This window comes from Protopterus annectens, chromosome 1.part0 (assembly GCF_019279795.1).
Source record: "Protopterus annectens isolate FY-2018-M chromosome 1.part0, PAN1.0, whole genome shotgun sequence".
Taxonomy (NCBI): domain Eukaryota; kingdom Metazoa; phylum Chordata; order Ceratodontiformes; family Protopteridae; genus Protopterus; species Protopterus annectens.
Genome location: NC_056725.1, coordinates 597,811,205 through 597,824,732, shown reverse-complemented (window position 1 = coordinate 597,824,732; position 13,528 = coordinate 597,811,205). Strand labels below are relative to the sequence as shown.

Genomic DNA, 13,528 nt, shown 5'->3' with positions numbered 1-13,528 from the left:
TGACACATTTACAAAAATGACACCTACCACATTTGTTCATGCCCCTCTAAAATTTATTTTTACTTGCAGCATATTCCTTCCTTTCCAAAATACATTTCAAATGTTTCCCTCTGTGATAAACCACAACAGGCTGTTCCCCTATTTTAACTCAGAATAAATTACTCTCCATTAAAATGTCCCAGTTCTTATTAAGAATCCATTTCAAGGTCTGGATTCCACTAAAATATGTTAAAATGAAACTGGTTTTGTAACTATTCTAAGCACTACTCACCCCTTCTTCAGTAATGCACTCCACACCTGCACCAGGTGATGGAAGTAATCCCATACTACTAGATTCAAAATGTGGAGGAGATACCACTCCATTTATATCCGCTCCTAGGATAGATTTAAAATGCCCATGTTTCCTCTTACGAATAACTTCAGTTAATAATTTGTTTAAGATCTCATTGAGATCACCTCCACTTTCAAACACCCCCACCACTGTATGACATTCCACCAAAAAAAAATCTTTAACAAACCACTCTAGCTGCTCAGACTAACTGCCCTTTGACCATGGCTCTTTTTTGATGGTGGTGGTGGGAACTAGAGAAAAAAAAATTGAGTAGGTACTTTTCTGGATTCAGGACATATACCTCGTCACAGGTATCCTTAACTAATAGAACATCTAAATAAGCTATTTTCTCTTGGTGCATTTCATGGTAAAACCTCAAAAATTCAGTTTTATTAATAAAAGATACAAAATTATCAAAATCCTCCTTGGTACCATTCCAGATGACACAAATATCATCCAAAAACCTGGTATATAACTAGAAGGAATTATACAACTGGGACCCATCCAAACACTTATGTTCCCATTGTGCCATTACAGTAGATGTGAAAGCCACACCACAAAATCGAGTTCAAAAACCTTTTCATAAGTTAAGAGTAACAGATGTAAGTGCGGATTATTTGTACACTCAATACTAAATTCCTTCCGTTGTTTAATACCATTCTCAAACTTAACCTTAAAATGCAACTTTGAGAAATAACTTAAAATCAGTTAAAATGGTAGCAACATTAGGCTTTGAGGGCACAAACGTCATGACCCTAGATAACACATTAGCAACCACACCATCAATTTCCACACTAGAATAGTTAAATACTTTAAAATCTTTTTCATCATTAAAAACAACAATCAAGGCTTTAGTCTCATTTCCATTATCCTTATTAAACTTGGCTTTCTGTAAGTCCATTAATTCCTGCGTTGCCAACAGCCTCCCACTGCTGGTATTGAAATGAGGGCTGGGCCACAGCTTGTAACCTCCATGGGTTCAACCCTGGGGATGCATGAAAACCCTGCTCCTACTCTTGTAGGTCAACCCCCCCACCATTCCTTTTGTCTCTAATTCTTTCAGATCTCCTAGGCAAAGGAGGATGGGGTGGTAGGGGTGGGGATGGGGGTTCACTGGAAAAGTCAACAACTAATTCCTTCACATGCCCCTCACCTCTAAATTCACTGCTACCACCAGCCATGGTCCACAGTTGGGTTCACTTGATAGTGGTTTTCATTAATTTTGTTATGTGCACTATTACCAAACCATTTAAAATCCCAGGCTTAACAATGGGGGGCTGGGGTGGGGGAGTATTTTTAGGATATGAAAGTCCACTTGCATAGTCATTAATGTCTCTGTTTAATTTCCATATTTTACCAGCATGTAACTAATTCATGTGGGCCTCAATACTACTACAAATGCAGCAATGTTCATATTTATAAGTTCCATAACTATCCTCCTATGTAAGACTCTTATCTAAAACTGTAAGCTCCAAATCAGTTTTCTCAATTTCTTTAGCAGTGTGCTTCATCAAAACCTCCAGGAATCCACATCCTCAGTGGTCAAATAAAAAGCATTTTGATACTAAATTGAAGCAATATTTGGTGGACGAGGTAAGAATTTGTAGATTCCTGGGATTTTTTTATGTAAGGTAGACAGTATGTGATTATTAGAAGCTAAACGGGTACCCCAAAGAACAGGTTATTTTAATAGAAGACCTACTGGAGCGGGTATTAAAAAATAATTTCATTGCCCTTCAGAATAATTACTTACAAAAGAAAGAAGTGACAATGGGCTCCCTTTGGGGTGCAGCTTTAGTGAATACTGTAATGGTACAATGGGAGCACAAGTTATTGGTTGGGTCCCAGTTTTATAATTCTTTCCGGTTATATACCTGGTTTTATAGGTGATATTTGTATCATCTAAAAGGGTATCAAGAAGGAAGTGGATAATTATTTATCTTGTTTTAATAATGCAACTGAATTTTGGGGTTTAACCATGAAATGGACCAAGACAAAATAGCTTATTTAGATGTTCTATTAGTTAAGGATACCTGTAACAAGAGGTATGTTTCTCGAATCCACTGGAAAAGTACCTGCTATAATAGTTTTTTTTTTTTTTTTTTTTTACATTTCTCTAGTTCCCACCACCATCAAAAAAGAGCCATGGTCAAAGGGCAGTTAGCCCAAGCAGCTAGAATGGTATTGTTAAAGGATGATTTTTTGGCAGAATGTCATACAACGGTGGGGATGTTTGAGAGTAGAGGCTATCCCAGGGAGATCTTAAACAAATTAGTAACTGAAGTTATTAGTAAGAGGGGATGTGGGCATTTTAAACCTATCCTAGAAGCGGACAGAAATGGAATAGTATCGCTTCAAAATATTGAATCTAGTAGTATGGGACTACTTCCATCACCTCATATGCGTGGGGAGGGTATTGCTGAAGGAGTGAGTAGTGCTGAGAATAGTTAAGAAACCAGTTTTATTACAACATATTTTAGTGGAATCCAGACCTTGGACTGAATTCTTAATAAGAACTGGGACATTTTAATGAAGAGTAATTTATTCAGAGTTAAAATAGGGGAACAACCTCGCAGATGGGAGCATTTGAAATGTATTTTAGAAAGGAAGGAATATGCTGCAAGTAAAACTAAATTTTACAAGGGTGTGAACAAATTTGGTAGGTGCCATTTTTGTAAATGTGTCAGGTGCCATTTTTGTAAATGTGTCAAGGAAGGGAAAGACTTTATGGTTCTTGGTAACCAATTTAAGATACTTGGAAATTTTAATTGTAAATCTAAGGGGGTAGTCCATTTGGATCAATGATAAGTTTGCCCCTGTTTTTATGTGAGGAACACAGACCGTACAGTGAAAGAATGTATTTACGAACATGAGTATAATATCAAAAAATGCATTATGAAAAATACCCTTCATAAACATGTTTGTGATTTTCCAGGACACCACTTTAAGTATTTAGTTACTGACCAGCCCAGCACCTGCTGAGGAGACAGATATGTACCCCAGAGACTATCCCTTCCCTGGAATAGCATCCACATCCAGCTGAAGCTATAGGGGTGAACCTAGTAGCCTACTACTGAAGAAGGAAAGGTCATGGCAAATGGAATTGGATGCTAGTAGATGGCTTGGGCTCAATGAATATATTTATGTTGCTTGTATTTTAAAGCTTAAAGAACTGAACCAATAAAGGGAATAATTTTATTATTTACTTTTTATTTTAACTTGTTTATACTTACTTATATACCATGACCTAAAGAAGTTTACAAGTTACATGTATATGTTTATGTACTTTATGTAACTAGCAACCAGACTAACCTGACTGCACTTGTTCTCTTTTCATCTTGGAAGCTAAGCAGGGTCGGGACTGGTTAGTACTTGGATGGAAGACCGTCTGGGAATATCAGTTGCTGGAGGCTTAAATATTTAACATCATAAAACTTTAAACATTTAAGTATTTATAAACACTTGCGTATTTCTATTGCCCTTTTTAGCATCTATTTTGATTTGCAGGTCTGTGGTTGTGTGTTCTTATATTGGTGTCATGTACTTTATATGCTATACTTATGTTTTAGATATTTTTGTATAGTGAATGTTGGATAAAAGGAATGTGCTGCTTTAAGGAAGGGGTGTGTATGGATTGACCAATGCGATTGCTTTTGAGTGTATTTAAACAGGGCAAACGTATAGGATTATCTGAAGTTGTTCATTGGAAGTGAACAAATGCGCTAATTTTTTTTTATTTTCTGTTTATTAAAGTTCAATAAATTGTAGTTTTACCATGGATCCACCTGAGCCAGCTTTTGTTTGGGCTTTCTTTGCACATAGTCTTTGTGTTTCGTTTAAATTTACAGACAATTGCAAATTAGAAGCAGTCAAAGAATCCCCACTGACACTAATGTTCTCTAGGACAGGCTAACAGACAAATAGCTTATGTCAAAGCCATGGACTAAAACTGAATGTCAAGAAATGCGTAACAGTATCCTTCGGGAAGTCATAAACTCCCTGGTAACTACCATATTGACCACTTACCCCTAAGAGTCAAACCAGTAGTCAGGGACATGGAGACACACGTAGACAGTAATCTGGCTTTTGACCATGATGAGTCCACAGTTGGGAGAAACTCATTCTATGTTGTGTAACCTACAAATAAAAATATGGTATCTAGGTCCGAGGAGGTCATTGTTTCACTATATTCAGCATTCATCAGACCTTTACAATCCCCCAATTTGGTATGTACCCAACCAGGCAGATCCAACAATTGGAACGTCCACAGGTCCTCATCAAAGAATACAGGTTATAAATAATATGCCCTATGCAGACCATCTCAAAGCCCTATCCCTCTATTCTGTGTCCTGCAGGCTGTTGAGGGGAGTTCTATGTCTGGCCCCACCCTGATGGACCTCTTACAAATCCACAAAACAAACAGCAACAGAATTAGCCATTCAAAAGACTTAAATATTGCCTGTGACATAAACAGCACCTGCTGAAGAGACAGGTATGTATCCTAGAGACTATCCCTTCTCTGGAACAGGATCCCCATCCAGCTGAAGTAAGGGTTCCTCCCTAACCCAATTAATGTGAAAATTGGACAACTGGATGGGGAATGGGAAATTTAGCCTGGTCTGACACCTATGCCTCTAATGGACACAGGCAGCCTCCAAATGGTTCATTTCCTAAGCCCCTACTTGTAAATGTTTCATCTTTCAAACTCCTGCTTACACTTATCAAGGGTAACAAAACTCAGAGCTTTGAAGTGTATGGCTAGGCTTAAAAAGGCCCTAGTGGTTGCTAGCACATGAACCTATAGACAAGGCTTAAAATGGTGTCTTCCAGTGAGCTCAAGGTGGCTAGCCCATCCAAGTGACCAGTAAAACTGTGGCATAAAACTATTGGGTGGACTCACCACCAGTAAAATGAAGGGTTGATGTTGGGTGTGATGCAAGCAGTCTGGCAGGCATTAGTAGGACAGTATCAAACAACACAGATAAAAGACCCAACATAGCTTTAGGCCACATCATGTATCTGAATCTGCAAAGCTACTGTTACTAGATTTTAGTAAAACTTTCAACAATGTGAAACACTCATTTGAAATTAACTGTGAGTTTTAGGGATATATTTACAGGAGCGGTTTCACACAGGCACAAACATGCACTCCTATACACACCCAAAAGCTTTGAAAAAGTTTCTAATTTAACCAGGTGATGTAACTGATTTCTCTCCTTTTGAAATGCAGACCTACACAAGTGAGCTAAACCCATCTGGTAGGAGTAACCACTGCCCAGGAGGCACTGAAAGTCCTATTTCAGCCTACCAACAAACAATAACCAAATCTTCAAATAACGCAACAGAACCACATCTCAGTATCTTTCTATAACAAGTACAGCCTCACATACTGCATCTGCACTATACAAAACATACCCCCTGACACACAATATCTGTACCATACACTACTTCAAAACAGACTAAAGACCTACTAGGCTCTGAACAATAACTACAGAGCCTATCACTAACAATTAACAAGTAGTTACTAAACATGTATGCAGTTCAATCACATTGTGGAAACTAGCCCAATTTCTCAATAAACCCTAGAGCACTACCTGGTTAAATGCATTGCTCAAAACTACAAAATAAGCAAACTGTGGCTGAAAGAATCAAACCTAGAACTACAGGAAAAAGTCTGTTAACACCTCATAGCCTTAATACTTTGTGCTTACTGACAAATTTACCTTACTAAGAACTTCACGTGTTTCTGCAACACTTAATTCTTAATCGTTATGTTTTCTTAATTTACTTGCACTCCTCTACTACCCACTTCTACTTTTCATGCTGTAAACTATCATAATATTTCAACAGTGTGCATAATTCTTCTCTCAACATACCTCTCAACTGTCCCTGACTTTCAGACAAATTTTACTTCGTCCTAAAACTGGTGACTTTTTTGAGACATGGTGGCGAGTTACACTTTTTTAAATAATGGCAATAGTTAAAGTTATACACTTATTTTACTTCAGAAAATGTATACCAATTCACATTACCTTATTCTGCTAGCATATCAAGTTAGCAGTACTAATATTTTAAAAAGTGTCCCTGATTATTTCTGGATGTGCCCCTATTTAGTTGAGAGCTACGCTTCTCTGCAATACTCAGACTGTGCTTGTGCAAAGCAGATTGTGTCATACCTCTCAGCGCAAGAATTCTGGACAAAGCCAAAAAAAATGGATTAACAAAGTCCCGAAATCAGGGACATCTTTTAAATATTACTCTTATAAACTTGGAAATTTGCTAGAACATGTTTTGTATTAGCATGTATTTTCTGAGGGTTATGAAGACCAAAACTCAAATGCTTATTATTTACTGACATCGGTTGTCGAAAAATTGGAAGATGACCACACATTTTACGATGAACATACAAGAAATATGAACCATAAATATTGATATTCTGCGAAATTCTGGACAGTTAAAATATATGGAGTATCTTTTGTTGGTATGTACATGCAACGCTTTTTAATTTTTGGAACGCTGTTAACTGCATCTTTTGCCGTGGTCAAGGAAATAGATTTTTGCTCTCAGTTTTGCTTTGCTCTTCCGTTTTCTCCGTAAACTGGATCTGCTCAAAAGTGGTTGACCGGAGTACAAACGTCTACCACAGATCTCTAAAATGTTTTCTGAGTTTAGCAGCATACTTACTAAAACGTGTACTGAAATGTCCTTTTCTAACTGGCACTAATACGGCAAATAACTTTAAAACTAACCTAAATGACCAGTTATTTTCTTGTTGTCACAGGAGTCAATATCCTCAGGAATACAGTCACATCTATAGATCCGAAAGCAAAAAAAAAAAAAAAACGTAAATAACACGTTTAGTATTCAAACCTACAACCAAAAGGTAAGGCACAGTGACAGCAATGCCGTCAAATGTACGCACTGAACTACATGCGCCAACCTTGAAAACCATTCGATTGATTATGGCTACGTAAATATCTTGCGCCGCTGGAAAGACTCGCGATAAAAAGAATTGGGGAGTTTAGTAGTAGAGCAAGCAAAGCGTTAGCATATTGGTAATGTAATTGTATCTATTAACAAAATAAGAATAGAGAGTCACATGCGTATTTGCATTCACAACTGGGGTAGCAAACACAGAGCACTGCTTAAGTGCTTCTGTATACTACCGGATACCATGCTCCGCGCTTATTAGAGTGGGGAAATACAACGATTAGTTACAGATAAGAAAAGTATAGATCCGATGCAAAACTGCGTAACCCTCAACATTTAAGACCATGCCTGTGTGCTAGATCATGTACGGAGCAAAGCTGTCAGCTGAATCAATGATATTTTTAAAGTTGTTATATTAACTTGAGATGTCGGCAGAATAAGAGAAGGTGATTATATATTTTCTGATATGCAAGAAAAAGGCTAGATATCTAGTACCCCATTGGTGAATCCCTTCAACGTCATCATTTTATGTGAATAAAAGATGTTCTTTTCTGTCAAACATAGTTGCTAAAAGATATAAATCGCGACTTTATTGGTTGTCACAAAAATTACCTCAAATCTGTCATTTTTTGGTCGTGGTTCCCTGAGCGGAAATGTCTTCTAAATATTGTTTTTTTTATGAGAAAAGTTACCTTGGGGTTGGATTTGTTGTTGTCATTAAAAATGTTTACTTTCGAATTTATTTTTCCTGTCAGGTTGATTCAGCAACATCTAATGCTTGTCAGGCAATTTTTTTGGTAGACAGATTGTCCTGAATCCTTTGTTATTTATCAAATTGTGTGAGGAAAAGTGTTAATTTTCTGTCAAAAACTGCTGTTAGGTGGTTGTCACTGAAACGTTTTACCTTAGAACTTAACTTTTCTGTCAGGAGATAAGACCAACTCTTCAAAAATCCGCCAACCCCTTTTCAGCCACCTTTTGCAGCAAGGACTGGGACCTGGGTTCCAGTAACTTGATTACTCCCTTCCTGAGCAGCAAGACGAGAAAAATTATCCTGGAGGTCTGTGGTGTTAACTCTGGCTTCCCCCTCTCCTCGGCCACTGATGGATGACTGCTGTAGCCATCTGTTGTTTAATGGCTTTCATCTCTTTCTCTTAGTTCACTGGTGCTTCTCCTTAGGAAGGTACTAACAACTGGAAACCAGGTACATCCTCTGTGGCTGTACAGCTACCATTGCTGGGTAAGAGACAACTTCTCCTGTTGGCATCAGGGAAAGGACTGTGTGATGCTTCTTCGTTAAGCCAGTCTGTGGAGATTCATTCCTGGGGAAAGGACTCTCCTTCATAGGATCATAGGAAGTTACTAGGCTATTGGCCGTGAGGCCCTTACAAACCTAGCCAAGAATTTACTCCATGTTCTGACAAGTCAGCACCCAAAGCCTGTGTGGTGGAATCCCAGGGATGTATTTTCTGTTCTCCAGGTTGCACTTAAAAAGGGTTAATGAGGTACTCTGCTTGACGTGGAGAGGGAGTCTATTCCACAGAATGGAGAGTCTCTGGGACATAAATCTGTCCTGTTGATATTCAAGCCACACTTTGTCTCGGGAGTCTCCCAGAAAAAGGAAAAATAAGGTTAGATATCATTTTCTCCTAAAGCAGGTACTGAGGATCGGCTGGGTTTTGCTAAAGTGTTTTTTAAAGCCTTTCAATCTTTACATGCTGAGTCTTCCCCTCATTAAAAAAATGATTTTCCACTCTTTCAGATTCTGATCCCAATCTAAGAGACAGGGTTTAGACTACATTTGTGAAATTCTCACTCCACAGTATGGGAAATCTCACTCTGAGGAAAGCTATGCTTCAGATTCCCTTGCTGAAATGTATTTTTGTGGTGATGTTGTCAGAATGAAGGATGTGTTTCAGAGAAAACAAAAGAAATGTCAGAATTGTAGTAAAGATACTGTGATTTGTAACAAGTGGATTTTTGTCAGCCTGCAGCTGTTTCTCCTGTGTTGTCATACTTAGAGGGTGTTTTCTTTGCAGCCAGACTCTGCCTGATGGTCTACCACCTCCTCCCAGAAAGTCTGATAAATTATTTTTTGTGCCCCAGTCCCCCACATTCCTTTTTTCTAACCACAGGACAGATCCTACAGTAATTTCTGTATCAAAAACAACTTTTGTCAAACTACTTATAGCAGCTACCTTATTCCTTCTGACAATCTTGGAAAAGCCTTAATAGGTTGACTTTATCCTTCAGAATTTTGAATTGCCAGGTTCACGTGTTGGCTTCCTTTGACATTCTTATAAAGATGTGATTTGTAACATGGATTGTCAATTTTCAGCTGTTCCTCCTGTGTTACCAGATGTAGAAGATGCTTTCTTTGCAGCCAGTATTTGCCTGACAGTCAGTAACCTGCTTCCAGAAAGTCTGATAAATTATATTTTTTTGCTCGGGTCTCGTGCATTACTTTTTTCTGAACCCAGATTCTACAGTATCTGTCAAAATCAATTTCTGCCAAACTCCTTAAGCTAGGTAGCCTTATTCCTTCTGACAGTTTAGGAAAAACCTTAATAGGTCCGCTTTACCCTTCAGAATAGTGAATTTTCAGGCTCACATGTCTAAACTTCTGCTGGATTTATTTGTCAGTATGACAAACTTAATTGCTAACTTCCCTTTTTGAGAGACTAAGGCATCTCTGAATTAATTAATATCAATCACTTATAACACTGCTGATTCTGTTTCTACAGCAGCAGCCACCAGGTTAGTGATAAGATTTGCCTGGATATTTTTTTTCAGAATTTACATGTCAAAGCTGAGATCCTGAATGTTCTTCTGGATTGAAAAAATTAACTATTTGATCCATCCTCTGCTGAAATCCTTAGAAGGTTGGAGGAAAGAGAAAATGTTGAATTCAAGGGTTTACCCAGCTTTTTTAACCCTCCTTGCCAAAAGTACAGTAGAAACTTTTCTTTGGTTTTAGGGTCCCTTTCCAGGAAACAGAATAAGTATTCTCAGCAAGGCATAGGCAAACAAAATTTCAAACAACAATAACGGAGTTTCAAAGAAGAAAGGAGGGTCCTCCCATAACCAAACACAATCTAAAAAAATAGACGGACTGCATGCCCCTTCGTGTACTTTTCCTTCCCAACCCTGACAATCCTGTAAAGTGTTTCCAAGTCTAGGCCTTCACCTTTCCTCTGTAGTATCAGATAACTACAGACACTTGGGTTCTGTTGCTCATCTAGTCAGGATAAAATAGATGAGTCTTTGTAGGTTCTGTTGAAGCAGCTTTATTATGTACAAACACTTCAGGATTGAGGCTTGATAACTTTAACTTGGATAAACTTATAAACAAACTAGTTATTACACTCATACATGCTCACTCTTTGGCTGTAGTCTCAAAATGGCACTGAAGCTACCACGTGCTTGCTATATATATGCATGTGCCAACCTTGAAATGCTTCTTAAAGATGCTGCACACACTCTCTATTCTACCTCCTCCCAATTTGAGAAATAAGTCACGCAACGTTGACAACATTAATTGACATGCAATGAATACAAATAATTCTTTGTCATGCAATTATACAGAACTAAATACATATAAACATTTATGTCCAGGTTGCTGTGTATTTCACTCTAGGTCTGGAAATACAAACAAATCGTGTGACATAAAAATTAGAATTGGGTCTAGCAATTGAGACTATCTGTGCTGAATGTTCAACTTTAGGAACATCGTGAAGAATGGAAGTAGAAGTCAAGACATGTTCTGCAACAGGAACATTGTCTGGTTTGCTCTGAGGTTTACAGTCTGTATCCCAAGAACAATGCTGTGATATCGATTCTGATACAGGAAGATAATGTCTGCGATCTCTCCTGTACTCCACACCCTCAGATTCTATGAAGTAGGATCTCGGCTCAGTACATATACCTGTTACTTGACCAATCTGGTCAAAATCTTTCCCTATTTGTATCCTCACTGTCTCTCCTTCTTTCAACGGATGAAGAAATCTCCTCGATTTATCATAGCTGGACTTCTGGAAAGAACATTTTCTGAATAGTTGGCCTCTAATAGTCCTGTTGTTCTTAGCTTTAGGTTCATAGGTTGGTACTAGGCTGTCAGCCCTAGGGCCTATACAAGCCTAGCCATAACAATTCCCTGGCTATTTCTTCCCACACTATTTACTTCCCTAGACCCCTGTCTAGCAGGGCGACTAACATGATCCCCAGGGTGAATTTCCTTTCTCCCATCCAATCGTCAAGGTTCCTTTTGAAGAGGGCCAAAGAGGCACTCTGCTTGACATGTATGGGCAATCTATTCCAGAGTCTGGGGAGCCTCTGGGTCAGGAACCTATCCCTCCAGCATGTTTTGTTTATTGTGATGACAAGGTTTAGATCCCTGAAGTGTGTGGCTCTGAGGGATTGGGATTTCTTTAAGTGTAGCATGTCCAACAGCTCTGTGTTTGACATGGCCTTGTATGTTAAGCAGAGATTGCCTCTGTGTAGACGATATAGCTGGAGTTTTTTAAGGTGGTCAGCGTACAGCATCTGCTTTAGGCCTGTGATTCTTTTAGTGATGTATTTCTGCGGCCTTTCCAGTTGTTGCAGATGTTTTGAGAGGTACATACCAAACGGGGCATTGTATTCTATAATGGGTCAAATGATGGATGAGTACAGTGGGACAATGACCTCCTTTTTTTCTGGATAAAAAGCTCTTAGTGATGAGGTGTGCCACATAGAAGGATTTCCTGACTGTTGTGGCGATGTGGTTATCGAAGGTGAGACCACTGTCCACCTGTGTCCCTAAGTCTCTTATCACACTTTCGGTGTTTAGTGTACTGCCACCTATATGGTAATTTACGGGTACATGTTTTTTTCCCAAAGGGGATAACTATACATTTCTTGGCATTGAGCTTGAGCCCATGGCTCTGGCACCAAGCATCTGTTTCTGTAAGGCCCTTTTGTAGAGTATCCACATCATTTGGGATTCAATAATGGCTTCTAGTTTGCAGTCATCTGCGAACTTTGTTAGCCAGAGTCCCTTAGTGTTGGCCTGTACTTCAGAGAAGTAGATGACAAACAAGAGTTGTCCCAGGACTGAACCCTGAGGTACTCCACTTGTCACTTGTCTGGAGCTGGATTTGGAGTTGGCTACTTTTACAGTGTGGGTTCTATCAGTAAGCCAGTTAGCAACCCATTGAGGTGATGTAGGGATTAATGCCCAGCTTAGTAAGTTTATCTATGATTCCAGAGTGGGGGATGGTGTCAAAGGCCTTGGCAAGGTCTAGATAGGCTGTGTGAACCACCTTGCCCTTGTCCATGGCTCTGGAGACTAATTCGAAGAAGTCATTCAGGTTCAGGAGACAAGATCGGCACTTCACAAACCCAAACTGGGTGGGGTCCAGTGTTTGAAGGTTGCCAATGTCTTTGTTTATAAGTTCCATGATAATACACTCCATGGCCTTGTAGATAAGATACATGGGGACAAAATGCTCCACACCGGAAGTATATCCCTCATTGGTGAGATCTGATCATAAACTAATCTCAGTGGAAGTCCACATCCCGCCCCCACCCCAAACAAAAAAGACCACAGTGAAGAACTTCTCTAAAGCAAACTTCACACTACTCAAGACTGGTGTGGTATCCTTCAAGGCCCCTGAGACCGTGGAAACCACAACCCAAGCTGCGGAAGCCCTTACAAATGCCTTCTATGAACACCTCCAGGACTGCATGGATCAGGCAATCCCAAATAAAACCAAGACTCTTTCCACAAAGGGCAAACGTCCAGTCTGGTGGACCAAAGCCATTAACAAACTTTACAATAAGAGGAGAAAGCTATTACATGATAGAACAAAATCCATAAAAGGGAAGTCACCCCTGATCATTATTAGTAAAAAATACGAGCACTCATAAAATCAACTAAGGCCAATTTTGAGAGAAAAATTGCCATGGATTCAAAGGACAATCATAAGGCCTTTTTCAGCTATGTTAGGAACCTGAGTGGAAACTCCCAGATATGCTCAGAATTAGTCCAAAATGATACAAAAATCACTGAACCCACAGACATTGCCAACATACTGGCAGACAGGTTCAGTGCAAACTTCACCCCCCCCCCCTAAAGGAGAGATAACTATCCCAGCGGAGTGTAGCCTCCCAGACATCTCAAATGCGCAGGTGAAAGCTGCTCTCTCTAAAGCTAAAAACACAGCATCAATGGGACTGGATGGTGTCCCCGGCTGTGTGCTACACGAGCTACATGAGGAATTAAACCCG

General features: G+C 39.2%; 1 protein-coding gene across 1 annotated transcript in view; it reads right to left on the bottom strand.

Moving 5' to 3' along the window:
• Positions 1-7,280, bottom strand: part of MRPL57 (mitochondrial ribosomal protein L57) — a 119,844-nt gene extending 112,564 nt beyond the window's left edge. The window contains 1 exon segment of the mRNA XM_044061680.1: positions 7,081-7,280. The gene's annotated coding sequence lies outside the window, so the exon portion shown is untranslated.
• Positions 7,281-13,528: the final 6,248 nt, after the last annotated feature.